General features: G+C 50.2%; 1 protein-coding gene across 13 annotated transcripts in view; it reads left to right on the top strand.

Moving 5' to 3' along the window:
• The window catches only part of WNK2 (WNK lysine deficient protein kinase 2), a 134,705-nt gene that overhangs the window by 32,370 nt on the left and 86,329 nt on the right, over positions 1-16,006 (top strand). The window lies entirely within an intron of this gene.

Genomic DNA, 16,006 nt, shown 5'->3' on the forward strand with positions numbered 1-16,006 from the left:
CATAATTCTGTTCTTGAGCTCTTTCATCACAGTACAGTGTTTGGTGCTCGTGGTGTCCTGATCCATACTGTGTCCTCTGAAGTCACTGCTTGTCTGATACTGGTTGTCAAACAGATGGAACATTCCATGCATCCCATTATCACAGAAGGGTAGGGGTTGGAAGGGACCTCCAGAGATCACTGAGTCCAATGCCCTTGTCAGAGCAGGGTCAGCTGGGGCAGGTCACACCGGAATGCAGTCTCCAGCTTCCAGCAGGCAAAAAAACCACCTTTGAGAGCTGGTTACTTGCAACAGAGAGAGCTCAGCAGCACAGCAAGCAGAGGGAAGCTCACAAAGGAGTTAGACTGGCAGCTGCAATGCTTATTCTTATGGTGCTTCACATGGTGACCACAAAGATCTCCTTATTTGCACCCCTCTTTGCTGTGAGGGCTCCCCTGAGTCTCTCACTGTCCCCTCCCAGCAGCAGTACGAGCCACTGGTGCCTGCACCATGCAAGATTTGCCCCTGGCCCCACTTCATGGGATCACTTCCCCATCTCCACACCTGTCCAAGCACAGCCCTTGCAGAGAAGCTCAAACCCTATGGTTCAACCCAAGTTCTTGAAGTTTTGCAGGTGTTTCTACAGAGCTTGGAGATGTTAGAAGCTAAATTCCTGTTTTGGAAGGCTTTCCTGCTCTGTTTCTCTCATCCAGGCTTTCCATGCTGTGTTACTCACAAAACTCCTACACCTGTAAGGTAGATATTTCAGCTTATTAAAGAGCTGCCATCAAAGGCTCTGTACAAGTTGACTCATCAGAAATCTGTGTCCACTAGCTGTGAATTTGCAGTGGTCTCACCCTCTGAGGAGTTCTCATGACAGGCCACAGGGGCTGCTGTCACTACATGTGGCCTCCATTTGTTTAGACTGGGTGCTGCTGACTTTATGTTTTCATAGGTCCTGTCTAGCCAGGATTGGAGCTATCTTGTTTGCATTTGATAACCACCATGTGGACTAGTATTCTGGGACCTTGGCCAAGGCCATGTTTCTTATAACTGTGACTGTAATGTAAATATGCCACAGACTTCAAGCCAGAAAGTACCAATGTGACCATCTCATCAGATCTCCTATCTACCTTGGTTGATAAGAGATTCTTGGATGAATCTCTGATAATGTCTGGAGTTCAACATCTTAATAGAAGTCTGGAGAAAAGCAGGCTTAGGGAAAACCTTCTTGCTCTCTATAACTCCCTGAAAGGAGGTTGGAGTGAGCTGGGGGTTGGTCTCTTCTCCCAAGTGACAGGATGAGAGGAAATGGCCTCAGGTTGCCCCAGGGGAGGTTTAGGTGGGACATTAGAAGAAACTCCTTGGCTGAAGGAGCTCTCAAGCAGTGGAATGGGCTGCCCGGGGAGGTGGATGAATCCCCACCCCTGGGGGTCTTTAAAAGACACAGAGATGTGGTGCTGAGGGGCATGGTTTAGCACCAAGCTTGGCAGAGGTAGAGAGTGGTTGGAGACGATCTTGAAGGGCTTTTCCAACTGAAATGATTCTGCAATTCTCTAATCCCACTCTCTCCACTAAATACTGCAGACCTAGCTCCTCAGTCAGGGGCCAGTGTGACCCAGCTCCTTAGGGACTGTCAGAGCCCAGCCTTAAAACTGAGGCCACACTGAGGACCATGTTGCAAAGTGTGCTCTGGACTGGGAGATGCTCTCTGCAGCAGCAGAACACATCAGGCTCCTCTCGTGTGCTGCTCCAGCCCTGTGGCAGTGCCGCCCAGCAGCCGCGCCGGGCCCTGCTTGGCTGTGCTGGGCCTCCCTGGCTCTCCTTTGGGATCCCTGCTCAGCCAGGCCGGCTCTGCAGCCCTCTGCCTCTGCAGCCCTCTGCCTCTGCTCCCAGCTGTGCCTTGCTGGGCTGCCTGCACCCTGCTTGCACCACAAGCATCTCAGTCTCCCTTCGTGGCCTCTTGTCTTTACGCTTCTCAACACTCCCCCAGTCCTTGTCAAAGTCCAAAGCCTGTTGGTAGCCCTGGACTTGTTTCACAGGGCTTTAGATACATGGAAATCACTCTGTTGGAGCAAGAGGAAGCCCTGTGGCACCTCTTGAAAATCCCCAGGATGTGTATTTGTGTGTCCCTTAGATTTGGAGCCTGATGTCCTCCCCAGTTTTTAACCAATGGTGTTTCCTGATTCGTTCTACTCATTCTTCAGCTGAAGCACAAGCTCCACAGAAACCAGAGTTCATGAGGTCAATGCTTTATCAACCCAGACGTGAATGTCATTGGCAAGGGGCCAAGATCTGTTCCTCATAAACCAGCGTTGTGGTTACCCTTGCATGCTTTGCTCCTCAAGGGGTGGGACGTTCCATTTTAGCTGTTAGTGTGCTTTAGCTGACAAGCTGAGTGTTATTCTTTTGGGCAGGACTGCAGAGTGTCAAGCCTTGCAGGAAGGAAGAAAAAGAAAACATTTTGTGACAAATGTGATGCTTTCAGCTCCCTTCTGAGCTGCTGTGGGAGGCTTGATTAGTGTGTCCTGGCCAGGGGTGCAGCACCTGCCTGGGAGTGTTGGAGACTGTCAAGTGGTGTCAGGAATGGGTGAAGGGTGGTAGCTCTTTCCAGCTTTGCAGAAGGCTCCCAAGCAAAACATTGCCCAAGTGCAGATGACTTACTATGAACAGTGTTCAGGAGCTGGGAGGTCCCAGTGTCTGTGTGGTGGTGCAAGGTCCCTGTCTCTTCTCTCCAGGAGGTTTGCAAGCATGGTGGTTCCCAGCCTCTGCATGGTTACAGCAGGAAGGATGGCCTGGCCTGCTTGCTGCTTCTTTCAGCTTTGTGCCATACCAGCTTCACAGGGCTTTGGCATTTTATTTCCAGCAGCAAGCAGTTGGTCTTTTCCTGGGCACTGCATGCTGTGGAGCAGGGCTGGAACAAGAGCAGAGTGCTCCTGAGGTGTCTGAGACTTTGACTTTCCAGGTGCAGGAGTTTGTTTTCAATTGCATGGCCCTCTGCAAGCATCTTTTTTTCCCCCAAGACACAAAGAGCAAGTTCTGTTAGAGAGCTGTTTCCCTGTGTTCTCTTCCAAAAGGTCCCTAGCAAGAAGTAGAAGCAAGTTGGGAGGAGGAGGAAGAGTTGATGATACTGCTGGTTATGGTGCTGCTTATGTGTAGATCTCCAGGGTGCACTTTTGTGTTGCCTAGAGATGTGAAATGTGGGCATAAAAGAATTAGGTGGTCGGTGGCTCAGCAGGCCACAGTGTGGGGGAAGAAGTCAAAAGTTTCTCTTGAGGATCCACTAACCCTGTTCAGGGTTATAATAAGGCCTACACAAAGACCAATCACCTTTCTGTTGTCTGGCAGGTTTGTATTCCTTACCCTCAGTGGAGATAAAGTCACCATCCATGGGCACAGACACATAACTTGTTTTGTGAAAAGCTCTCAGATGTTGAACTGACATTGAAGTGTTCCACTGAAGTGTGGCCAAGTGTTCCCTGCTTGCCTGGCTCCTGCACCTAGACAGCTCTGCTCTGGGAAGAAATTAAAGGAAGTCCAGCTAAATAAAGGCTGCAGTCCTTGGGGTGATGGTGCAAGTTGCTCTCCCCCACAGGGAGCTCAAGGTGCCACTGAGACGGAGAGGACCTTCTGGTGTTCTTGGTGCTCTCCTGGGATCAGCTCCCCTTTGCTGATGCATTTTAACATCTTTTAAGTATTCTTTATTGGGTGGACAGGAACAAGTGAGAAACAGCTTTTAACTCTGCTTCTATCTGCCACAAGGTGGGTTTTGTGCAGGGTGATTGACCTGGGGGTCCCAGTGGCTGGAAGGTTGATCATGAGCCAGCATTGTGCTTTTGTAGCCAAAAAGGCCAAGGGCATCCTGGAGTGGATCAGAAGAGCTGTGGTCAGTAGGTCGAGAGGTTCTCTTCCCTCTCTACTCTGCCCTGGTGAGGCTGTATCTGGAATATTGTGTCCAGTTCTGGGCACCTCAGTTCAGGAAGGACCTCAGGGAACTGCTTGAGAGAGTCCAGCACAGAGCCACAAAGATACTGAAGGCAGTGGAACATCCTCCTTAGGAGGAGAGCCTGAGGGAGCTGAGGGCTCTGTAGCTTGGAGAGGAGGAGGCTGAGAAGTGACCTCATTTCTGCTGGGTGATGCCCCATGCCAGCACAAGGGGCAGTGGAGGAAGCTGAGGCAGAGGAAGTTCCATGGAAACAGGAGGAAAAACTTTTTCCCTGTGAGGGTGACAGAGCCCTGGCACAGGCTGCCCAGGGGGATTGTGGAGTCTCTCTCTCCGGAGAGATTCAAGACCTGCCTGGATGTGTTCCTGTGTGATCTGGTGTAGGTGATCCTGCTCTGGCAGGGGGGTTGGACTGGTTGAATTCTACAGGTCCCTTCCAGCCCCTAACATTCTGTGAATTAAAGGTGCTTCCATCACTGTATAAGAACCACCATTTGAAGAACTCTGAAAAGACCTCTTTGTACAGCCTGCTGCAGGCAATTGGAATGTCTGGGTTGGAGGGGAGGCTTGGGGCGTTTTGTGGTTTGAGATTGCAATTTGTAAGTAATTAGAAAACTTTTGAGGCACTTTCCTAAAATCAGTGTCCTTAGTTCATCATCAGAGGCTCAGTCTCAAGGCCTCTTCACTGGATGTCTTCCAGGACTGCTAAGGCTGCCTAACCTGTGGCTCACAGCTCAAGGGCTTCATTTCAGAGGCAGAAAATGCACATTCTATAGGCAGAGCAGACATATTCCATGGTGAATGGTCTCCATTACAACTGTGACAATGGATTTCCTGTTACTGTTAATTACTTCTGCTGAACTAAAAATTCCAAAGGGAATGGTTTGGTTTAGGTGCCTTTTCTAAACGAGCCCATTTCACTCACACTGAAAACCAGCACAAAGGGCAAGTGTTTAAAAGTCATTGCCACGTTTTTGCCCTTCCATTTGGAAGGTGTCAGCAGATCGAAATGATTGTGGGTTAGCCAGGATTCAGCCTGGCTGCTGCTGCTGCAAAGATGATGCTGATAATTTCCAAAGCATTTTACTGAGACTGTAAAGCCACACAAAACATTGCTGGTGGGTTTGAGCAGATTTTCCCCCTGAAAACACCTCTGATGCTGGCAGGTAGGTGTTGTGTGGCTGCACTCAGGTTGCAGTGAAGCTTTCTATTGTCTCTGAATGCTTGTGACTAGCTGAGCACCCTATTCCCTGCTGAGGGTTACTGGTGGGTTATAATTAGCTCACTGTTAAGAATATTTCCCTTTAAGTGTGCTTTACAAATTGGAGTTGCCAGGTTGTAACGAGGTGGGAAATGGTAGCAATCCTAGGTTGAAAATGAAATGTGCCTCTTAGGCAGCACTGCGTGCTGCATGAGCCACACTCCATTAGATCTGCTGGGGCAAAGCTAAATAAAACTCTCCTTGTTCTGCTAATTCTTTGTTCTGGATTAATGTTGACTGGCAAAACTTATTGGCCAAATGAGCATTAACATTGACATGGTGACTGGTAATGTGGGGTAAACAGCAAGGGCTTCAGAAAGGCTGAGGAAGGTGTTGATCTGCTGGACGGTAGAGAGGCTCTGCAGAGGGACCTGGACAGATGGGCAGAGTCCAAGGGCAGGAGATTGAACACATCCAAGTGCCAGGTTCTGCACATTGGCCACAACAACCCCAGGCAGTGCTACAGGCTGGGGTCAGAGTGGCTGAGAGCAGCCAGGCAGAGAGGGACCTGGGGGTACTGGCTGATGGTAGGCTGAACATGAGCCTGCAGTGTGCCCAGGCAGCCAAGAGGGCCAATGGCATCCTGGCCTGCATCAGGAAGAGTGTGGCCAGCAGGAGCAGGGAGGTCATTCTGCCCCTGTACACTGCACTGGTTAGGCCACACCTCGAGTATTGTGTCCAGTTCTGGGCCCCTCAGTTTAGGAAGGAGGTTGACTTGCTGGAACGAGTCCAGAGAAGGGCAACAAAGTTGGTGAGGGGCTTGGAACACAGCCCTGTGAGGAGAGGCTGAGGGAGCTGGGGCTGCTTAGCCTGGAGAAGAGCAGACTCGGGGATGACCTTCTTGCTCTCTACAACTACCTGAAGGGAGGTTGTAGACAGGTGGATGTTGGTCTCTTCTCCCAGGCAGCCAGTACCATCACATCATTATTTATTTCTTTCAAGTACTTTGAACTGAAAAATCATGCATGAGAATAAAAATAAAAAAAGAATAGGTTGGAAAAGACCTTTGAGATCACCGAGTCCAACCAGTACCAGAACAAGAGGACACAGTCTCAGGCTGTGCCGGGGGAGGTTTAGGCTGGAGGTTAGGAGGAAGTTCTACACAGAGAGAGTGATTGCCCATTGGAATGTGCTGCCCTAGGAGGTGGTGGAGTCACCATCCCTGGAGGTGTTCAGGAGGAGACTTGATGGGGTGCTTGGTGCCATGGGTTAGTTGATTAGGTGGTGTTGGATGATAGGTTGGACACACTCTTGAAGGTCTCTTCCAACCTAGTCTGGTCTATTCTATTCTTTGGCCATGGGTTGTGATGGTGCTGGGAGGTTTTAATCTGTAAGGCAGTCTGTGCCAGTGCTGTGGTGTTTCTTCGGTACATTCATGGCTCTTGTGTTGAGATCAGTGGTTTGAGATGTTGATTGCCCTTCTTCCTGTGCCTTGCAGGATGAGGTGTTTGTTATGTTAAGTTCTGGCATTCAGTGGAAGATGTGAATCTGGCTGTGAATCTCGTTGTTCCTCTGCCGTAAGACTTTGAGATGTCTCTTCTGCAGTTTAAAAAGTGTCAGGCTGTACTTGTGTCCACCAAAATAGCAAGCTCAGCTCTTTCTGCAGTGCCAGATTTAGCCACAAGAATCTGAGTTCCTCAGCTCCTTATTTTCTGTGGATTTCTAGCATCTGCTCAAATCAGTGGAGCTCTCTCAGGCTGTTCTGCAGCTCCTGTTCATCCTTGGGGGCAAGAGCTGCTTTGGATGCCGCTGGAAAATGTTAGCACTGAGAAACCTCTCTGTGCTTCACTAGCACAGCTCACAAATAGCAGGCTGTAACTTCACTGAAGGTGACTTGGTGAAAAAGAATGTTGGCTGAATGTTGAGATGCGATGAGGCTGTAAAATCTGCTTTCCAGATTCACAAGTTGTCTAAAGGCATCTGCTATTTGTTCACAGGAAGGTGATGCTCTTCAGGGTTGATTCAAGTGCTGTGTGCTGGGTGTGGGATTAAAGGGTCCAGAATGCTATTAAAAATTCATAGCACAGGCATAATGAAAACAAAGGCATAGAGCTGGTGCAGGAGAGCAGCCACTTCAGTAGTACCTTCTGAGCTCTCCACAGTCTCAGCTGCTGCATGTCTGAGCCTGCTCATGCTCTCAGTGCTGGGTTCCTCTGACACTGGGCTAGGCCAGCCTTAATGTGAAATCCAGACAGAGATCACGCTAGGTGAGTGAACTTTTCTCTTTAAATACAAAAATGGGATGGTTTTTTTTCTTCTCAAATGCATTGCCCTCTACAACTACCTGAAAGGTGGTTGTAGCCGGGAAGGGGTTGGTCTCTTCTCCCAGGCAACCAGCACCAGAACAAGGGGACACAGTCTCAAGCTGTACCAGGGGAGGTTTAGACTCGAGGTGAGGAGAAAGTTCTTCACCGAGTGAGTTGTTCGTCATTGGAATGTGCTGCCCAGGGAGGTGGTGGAGTCACCGTCCCTGGAGGCGTTGAAGAGGGGATTGGATGTGGCACTTGGTGCCATGGTCTAGTCATGGGGTCTGTGTTGATAGGTTGGACTCTGATTCTCGAGGTCCTTTCCAACCTAAGTTATACTGTGATACTGTGCATCTTTCTTTCTGAAGGCCTTTGAAGCTTGAAAATTTAAACCTTTTACAGAATTGTGGCAGAGGTGATACTGACACAGGGAATGTAGTCCCCAGTGTGTAGCAGCTGACACATCCCAGGTTCACTCTCAGCAGATCATAGAATCAGTCAGGGTTGGAAGGGACCACAAGGATCATCCAGTTGCAACCCCCCTGCCATGGGCAGGGACACCTCACACTAGATCAGGCTGGCCAGAGCCTCATCCAGCCTGGGCTTAAACACCTCCAGGGATGGGGCCCCAACCACCTCCCTGGACAACCCATTCCAGGGCTTCACCACTCTCATGGGGAAGAACCTCCTCCTCATCTCCAGCCTGAATCTCCCCACCTCCAGCTTCATTCCATTCCCCCTAGTCCTATCACTACCTGAGATCCTGACAAGTCCCTTCCCAGACTTCTTGTAGCCCCCTTCAGATACTGGAAGGCCACAATTAGGTCACCTGGGAGCCTTCTCTTCTGCAGACTGAACAGCCCCAACTCCTTCAGTCTGTCCTCATAGGAGAGGTGCTCCAGCCCTCTGATCATCCTCCTGGCCCTTCTCTGGACACCTTCCAGCACCTCCAGATCCCTCTTGTAATAGGAGCTCCAGAACTGGAGGCAGTACTGCAGGTGGGGTCTCACCAGAGCTGAGCAGAGGGGGAGAATCACCTCCCTTGACCTGCTAGCCACACTTCTGATGCAGCCCAGGATCTGATTGGCTTTGCAGGCTGCAAGTGCAAACTGAGAGCTCATGTTGAGCTTCTCTTCCACAGTTGATATTTAGTTTCTGTTCCTATGTCAGAAGTGCCTCCTCAGTTTCCTTTTCTTCATCATTACTATGGGTGAGACATGTTACAGCTTCTGCATGGCAGACATGAGCCCTTCCCTCGTTTGCTGACCTACTGATCCTACTGACTTTGCCAGACAGACCTTAGTCTGTTCCAAGATGAGGACTTTGAGCTGTTAGGCAAAATCAATTAACCATCTGAAAACACAATCCTATGACTTTAAGCATGTAAAAAACTCCAACCCCTGTAGCTTAGGTGGACACAGAAGCAGAAATCGAGCAGCAGCCAGGAGGTCTAGTTAAGACATCCAAGCTGTGTGCTGGGGAAGGAGATATGCTTGTACAAACGTGTGTGCAGGTAAGGAGAAGGCTTTCAGGTGTCCTTAGGAGAGGCTATAACACAGGAAAGGGACAGCTTGGACCTGTCAGGGCTGGGGAGGGTGTCTAGCTCTAGCAAAGGGCCTTAGAGCAAGACAGGAGGACTTCACCTGACTGAAACCAGCAGTGCTGTGGCCCAGGCTGGCTCCCTAGAAAGCTTGAGTTTATTCTTATGCCATTGGCATAAAGGTGCATCATCTTTGTAAAGGTTATTGACAATCCAAGGCTTTAAAAGGAGGAACTTGGAGAGCTGCAGCAGAGCTGCAAAGCAGCACAACTTGAGTCACAGAATCACAGAAACATTCAGGTTGGGAGAGACCCTCAGGATCACCAAGCCCTACTCTGCAAGGGTCACCCCTAAACCATAGCCCCAAGCACCACATCCAAACCACCTTTAAACACAGCCAGGGTTGGTGACTCCACCACCTCCCTGGGCAGTCTGTGCCAGTGCCTGACCACTGTTGCTAGGAAAAAATGCTTCCAACTGTCCAGTCTCACCCTGCCCTGCTGCAGCTTGAGGCCATTCCCTCTTGTTCTGACACTAAGGACCTGTGAGAAGAGACCAGCAGCAACCTCTCCACAACCTCCTTTCAGGGAGCTGTAGACAGCCAGGAGGTCTCCCCTCAGCCTCCTCTGTTTCACACTAACCATTCCCAGCTCCTTCAGTCACTCCTCACCAGATTTATTCTCCAGGCCCTTCCCAGCCTCCTTGCCCTCCTCTGCCCTGGCTCCAGCACCTCCACATCTCTCTTGGGCTGAGGTGCCCCAAACTGGACACAGCACTCGAGGTGTGGCCTCCCCAGAGCTGAGTCCCAGGGGACAATTACAACCCTGCTGGACATGAACAACTTTCTGGTCTGGTCTCAGCCTGCTCTTCCATGGCTGTGAACATTGCTCTGTGACTTTTGGCATGGGCTTGTTTTTATTTCTTTCACTTGATCCCCTGTCCTCCTGGACTGAGGATGTGTATTCCCAAATCTGCTAGCCCCCCACAAGTACGTGGGCAAGAAGCTTGCCTTCAGTTGTTACTCTTCCATAAAAATCTCCTAGAGACTCAGGTGAAAGCCAGTGTCTTGATTGTATAACTTTCAAAGTCTTAGTCAGAGCCCATATGTTACAACCTGGAGGAAATGATGCTCGGGGATGACTAACAGAACATGTTCCTGCTGTTAATTTGGGTGTCATTCCAGAAATCTCATTTGTAAGCTTTCCCTTTCATATTGTTAGCACATTTACTTACTAATCCCAGGCTTTGCTGCTGTTCCTCACTAAGGAACTTAATGAAAGAATAAAATTTATATTAGCAGAGAGAGATGTTTCTCTGCCCTGCCTGCAATGTGTTTGGTATTGGCAGGATAGGAAATTCACTTGAATGTAGCTTCCTGCTGCAAGTAGAATAGAATAGAATAAACCAGGTTGGAAGAGACCTTCAAGATCATCAAGTCCAAAGTATCCTTCTCCTCAGGTCTCTCCAAACAGATGTGTAATTTACCAAGGCTATAGAGAACTAACCAGGAATTATTTCTTCCTTCCAAAAACAGGCAAATAGCTTTCAGCGGTGTGATGCTGAGAATAGGCCAGGCAGTTAGGATGTGATATGCAAGAGGAAAGCTGGGGAAATTAAGGAAGAAAAAAGGCAGCTCGACAGGCATGACCTCTCCTCATCACTCGCTTAGCGTTTGTCTGTGGGTTGCCCTTCAGAGCGAGGCGTGCGGTGTGAGCCCCGCCCTGGTTAATGCTCCCGTATCGATCCGCGAGGTGCAGTCCGGGAGCCCTGAGGCAGCCCGGCTGGGCGCCGCTGCTGCTGTGCCCGGGCTGCCCCCTCGGCGCTGCCGGCTGTGGTTTGCTCCGCCAGAGTCTAACCGCAGGAGCCGGAGCAGCTGTAGTAATAAAATGTCCAGTTCTCCACATCAGTGGCAAGGCAGCGACCACAGAGCAGTGCAGCCCTTTTAGACCGTTCTGCTCTGCAGGCTGCACGGCAGCTGCTGCGGTCTGCTGCCTGCTCCTGCCTGCTCCTGCCTGCTCTGGGGCTTGGTGCTTTGCCTGCTGCTGGGCAGGACCCTGTGCATTGCAGCAGGATAACAGAAATGGGTGAGTTTGTACCGTGTTTGTGTTTGCAGAGCTCATATACCTCAAGCCCAGGGAGAGGGAGCTCGTTGTTACTGTGTCCTCTCCCTCCATGGGTGCCCCTGACCAAGCCCGGACTGAAGCCTTTCAAGCTTACAGTTCTTCACAGTCTATCAAGACAAAGGAAGGAGTTAAATGTACAGAGTCTTAGCAGTAACACAAACCTAGCAGCTGTCTCCCTTCCTGCTTGGTTCTGTTTAGCTTCAGGTTGTCTGGAAAAGCTGAACCAGCTCAGCCTGATTCCTGTGGACTTCTGAAGGTTGAAGTTTAATTTAGAAACCTTGGTGCTAAGTGGTAGGCTGAAGAAGCTTTCAATTATTTGAAATGGAGTTGCAGTGTGGCCTCCTGAGCCAGGACTTTGAGTCCCAGCGAGGCAGGAAGGAGCCAAGAAGTGCAAGTGCCTAAAAGCAAGGGGAAGCGTGCAGGTGTCTGCACGCTGTAGTGGCTCCTCCTGGGTCACTGGGAAGAGTGTTTTCCAAGGCTCAAATCTTCAGTCACTGTAAGCTCCTAAGGGCAGTGAAGCAGCAGGCTCAGCAAGGAACTTGTTTGTCAGCTCATCATGCTGCTGCTGTTGTGCTCACAAGGCTGTGGAAGAGCAGGGCAGTGGTGTGTAACTTGACATCCCCAAGCCTCCTCCTTCAGCTGTACGATGCTGTAAATGGCTGCTGCTACAGATAGTAATGGCCGAGGAATTCCTGGGTGATTCTAGGAACTTGCTTTGTTCCCTTAAGTGTTGATAGCTTTGCACAGAGCTACGCCTTAACCCCAATGAAAGGGATTAGCTTTTTTATGATGTGATCAAAGAGTCCTCTTCCCCATCTTCAAATGTCATGTCCTAAAGTTGTTTCAGGCTTCCACCCCCATAGCTTCAGCCAAAGGACATTTTTGCCTTGTGTGGATCGTGTGGTGGGGAATAGGTGTCCGTGAGCACAGGGAAGGGGTTTGGCTTTGGATTCAACCCCGAGTGAGTCACAGAGTTAAACAGGTGGTTTGGCTGCTTCAGAGCAGAAAATAGTTCAACTGTTAAGCCCTTTCAGAAACACCTTCTGCTTGGGTCTTATGTGTCAGGTTCAGCCTGGAGGAGTTTAGAAAAGGTTGTCTGAGTCCTTCCAGTCCCAGAGACCCCTCTTGTGATGGGGAACGTGGCAGCTGAGGTGGGCTTCTCTGCCCCAAGCCCTGTCTCTACGTTTTCCCTGCTGTGGTGAGTTGAAATTACCCCCAAAAAAGAATTGCTGAGTTGGAAAAGCAAATGAAGCTCTATTTACAGGCACACTAAACTCTAGAGATATGGAATGCAATCAATAGGTACAAAATATACAATATTTACATGGATTTACAATTGATAACACAAGAACCCCACCCTGGACAAAACCAGGGGGTTACCAACAGCTTCCCCCTCCCTGCTCACTTCCCCCACCCTATACAAGGTAAAAGAGAGAGAGAGAGGAGGGCAGAGAGTAGGTTGTTAGTACTTAGCCAGAACAAGAAGGCAGCCAAGGTCAGCAACAGCCAAGCAGAAGCCACCAGCTGGTATCAGCTAGAGTGAAGGAGCCTAAAAGAGAGAGAGTTGGTTTACACAGCTCACTTTGTCAGGTATCAGACCACTGGGATTCTTTAGACCTTACCATTATTTTCCCTTTCCATCCAATGGTAATTTATTTGCATGCTACTGCTTCCTACTCAATCTGTGGAGACTTTTCCTAGGCATCAGCTTAAAACTACCACATGTACCCTTGCCTCTCCTAGCAAAGGTTAGTACTGGGCCCAGGCTTTCTCCTGAGGAGGATGCTCAGCTCTGATTCTGATGAAGAAAGTGCAGATCCTTTCTTCTGTGGCTGTGGAGAAAGCACAGATTTGTCTTCCAACATCACTTCCTTGCAGTTGCTCGAGTGGCTGTCATGCTGCTTGGAACGAACAGCAGCCCGAGTGACTCCAGGGGGATATGCAGGCTATGTCTGCACTGCCTGAGGGCTGCTTTTAAAAGTGACCCTAAGGCAGGAGTGGAAAATGTCTCTCACTGCTCAGAAATCTGCAAATGAGAGTCAAAGGCTACGATCTTTTTGTTGCCCCCTCCCCCCCCCCCCTCTCTTTTTGTTAGAAGGTCTCTGTAAACCTGCTGGATCTGTCTCTGTCTTTGCCTTTCTCTGCTAGCCCACACTGTGGCCTTCCTGGCCTGCTCCTTTGCCTCCGTAATAGCAGTGTGTCTGATTTATTCTACAGGGTTTAAGTTAAGAGGAAACTCAGCAGTAGGGGAAGAAGTGATGGATTTGAAAGCAATTCTCAGGCTCTTCTGTCCTGCCTCATTAGCCTGCCTTTTCCCTTTTCTTTTGGTTTGTGGTTGTTTTTATTTACATAGAAAACCTCACAGTTGCTACAGAGCAGCAGAAATCCTGCCCTGCTCTTGGCTGTTGGCCTTGGATGTGCTGCTGGGTGCTGAGCATGGGGTGCTCCCAGCTGACCCTGGGGATCCAGGCATCGATCTCTACCAGGCACCCCACTGTGCCAGCCCAGATGGCTGCTGTTGCTCAGGGCAACGTTAGCTCTGGTGCTGCTCCATAAAATACAGAGAAAACTGAGAGCCGTCTCAGCAGGCATGGTGTAAGATGGAAATGCTCCCCCCACACATGCACACCCCTCGGGAAGAAGGTTTTCTGCCTTACAGGAAGAGCCAGACCATAATCATCTACTGGAGGGGGTCCAGTGGAAGATTACAAAGCTGCTGAGGGGCCTGGGGCATCTCTCTATGATGGAAGGCTGAGAACCCTGGGCAGGTTAGCATGGAGAAGAGCAGCCCCAGAGGGGAGCTGATCAATGCTCAGCAAGAGCTAAAGGACCTGTGAAGGGCAAGAGGCTGGGGCCAGACCCTTTACAATGGTGCCCAAAGAGAGGTTAAGGGGCAATAGGCACAAACTGGAACCCAGGAGGTTCCATCTGAAGACAAGGGGACATTTCTTTGCTGTGAAGGTGCTGGAGCCCTGGAGCAGTCTGCCCAGGGAGGCTGTGCAGTCTCCTTCTCTGAAGAGATTCCAGACCCACCTGGACATTGCAATCCAGGGCAAGCTGCTGTGGGTGTCCTGCTTTGGCAGTGGCATATTGGACTGGATGATGCCCAGAGGTCCCTTCCAGCCCTCACTATACTGAGAGTCTGTAATCATAGAATGGTCTGGGTTAGAAGGGACTTCCTAAGGTCATCTAGTCCAACCCCTCTGCAGTCATAATTTCAGCTCAGATTTCCCTCCCATGAAGGCTGTGTGAAGCTGACTTGTTCGTAGCCATGGAAATTCTCATTCCTGTATTGAGTTCTTGGTGATCTCTGATGAGGGCAAGCTACCAAATGGCACTGGCCACATCCCTCTGCATCTTGGTTACAAAGCAGCTGAGTGCCAGTGGAATGCACTGCATACATGCTGTTATGGACAAGGCTAAGGGAACTGAGGAAGGGAAAATGTCTAGGGCTAAAACATGAGCTAATTGATCTTAGTGCTTTGTGAGCCTCTGCTTCTGTAAGAGCAGTTACACAGCTGTGCCTTTAAAAAGCAAAAAAAGCTCCCTTTGTAGGGCAGTGAAGGGAATTGCTCCCAGCTCATCCAACCATCCAGGGAAGATAAACCAGACAGTGACACTGAAAGTTTGTCCAAAGAGGCCAGAGCGTGTATCCCAGCTGCTGCTTGGAGCCATCCTCATGTAGCTCCTGAGGTGCAGGCTTCTGCTGACCTGCCTGAGGAGACAGGCTCTGCATGCTCCTTACAGACTCACTCCACCACCTGGGGTTTCTGGTAAATGCTCCCAGATTTCCCTAGGAAAACCAGAGGAGTAGTCCAGCACATGCTGTGATAGCGTGATGAACTGGGTAGAGATGGATATTGTCTACCTTGACTTTCAGCAAGGCTTTGGGCACTGTCTCCCATCACATCCTCATAGGTGAGCTTGGTGGTAAGAGTAGACAACAAGGTGGATTGAAAACTGGCTGAACAACAGAGCCCAGGGGGTTGTGATCAGTGCTGCAGAGTCTAGTTGGAGGCCTGCAGCTAGTGGTGTTCCTCAGGGCTGGGTCCAGTGTTGTTCAACATCATCAGTGAAGGGACAGAGTGGACCCTCAGCCAGGTTGCTGATGACACCAAACTAGGAGGAGTGGCTGATACCCAGTGCTGCCATCCAGCATGACCTGGGCAGGCTGGAGAGCTGGGCAGAGGGGAATGTCACAAATTGCAACCAGGGCAAGTGTAGATGATGCTCAGAGGTCCCTCACAAGCCCCAGCACGCTGGGATTCTGTGGCATTCCTCCCATTTCTCACCTAACAGAGTAAGTCTTTCCCCATGACCTGCAGAAGAGGCTGGAGACTGGTTTTGAGTCCTTCCTTTGTCCACTTTAAAGAGCAGTCTGTAAAACTGGGCAGAGCAGCAGACACAGCAAGGATGGTTGGTGCTTTTGGCTGGAAGGTGTTGGTTTCATTTGTCCCTGGAGAAATGGGATGGTCTGTGCAGCCTGGCATGGGTACTGGGGCAGCCCACCTGTGCTCATCGCTTGCTGCCACGGAAGGCGGTGAGCAGGCTCAGCCGTCAGAGGCAGCAGCAGCTCAGCCGTGGGGACATTCAGACACAGAGATGAGAGCCTGGGGGTGTTGATCTCTCAGGTTAAGCAAGAAGTCAGGAGCTGTGAGCTGCTGTGGGTTTGTGTTGCCTGCAGCAGGGACGCACAGCGCGGCACAGACTCCTCTTTGTTTGCAGGCGAGGCTTTGTCTGCCTGACGCCGGCTTTGGGCGGGTGCCCTACTTCATACTCATCTGCTGCTCAGCTCTTACATAAAAGATTTTATAATTGCTCCTGATAGAGGCATAAAACAAGTGTCACATGCTGAACACCCGAGGCCCTGCAGCGCACCTCTTTGATTTCTGCCTGTTGCCTGCTAATGATAAT

Source organism: Melanerpes formicivorus, unplaced genomic scaffold (assembly GCF_026170545.1).
Source record: "Melanerpes formicivorus ecotype bairdi unplaced genomic scaffold, bMelFor1.0.p_v2 SCAF_66, whole genome shotgun sequence".
NCBI classification, from domain to species: domain Eukaryota; kingdom Metazoa; phylum Chordata; class Aves; order Piciformes; family Picidae; genus Melanerpes; species Melanerpes formicivorus.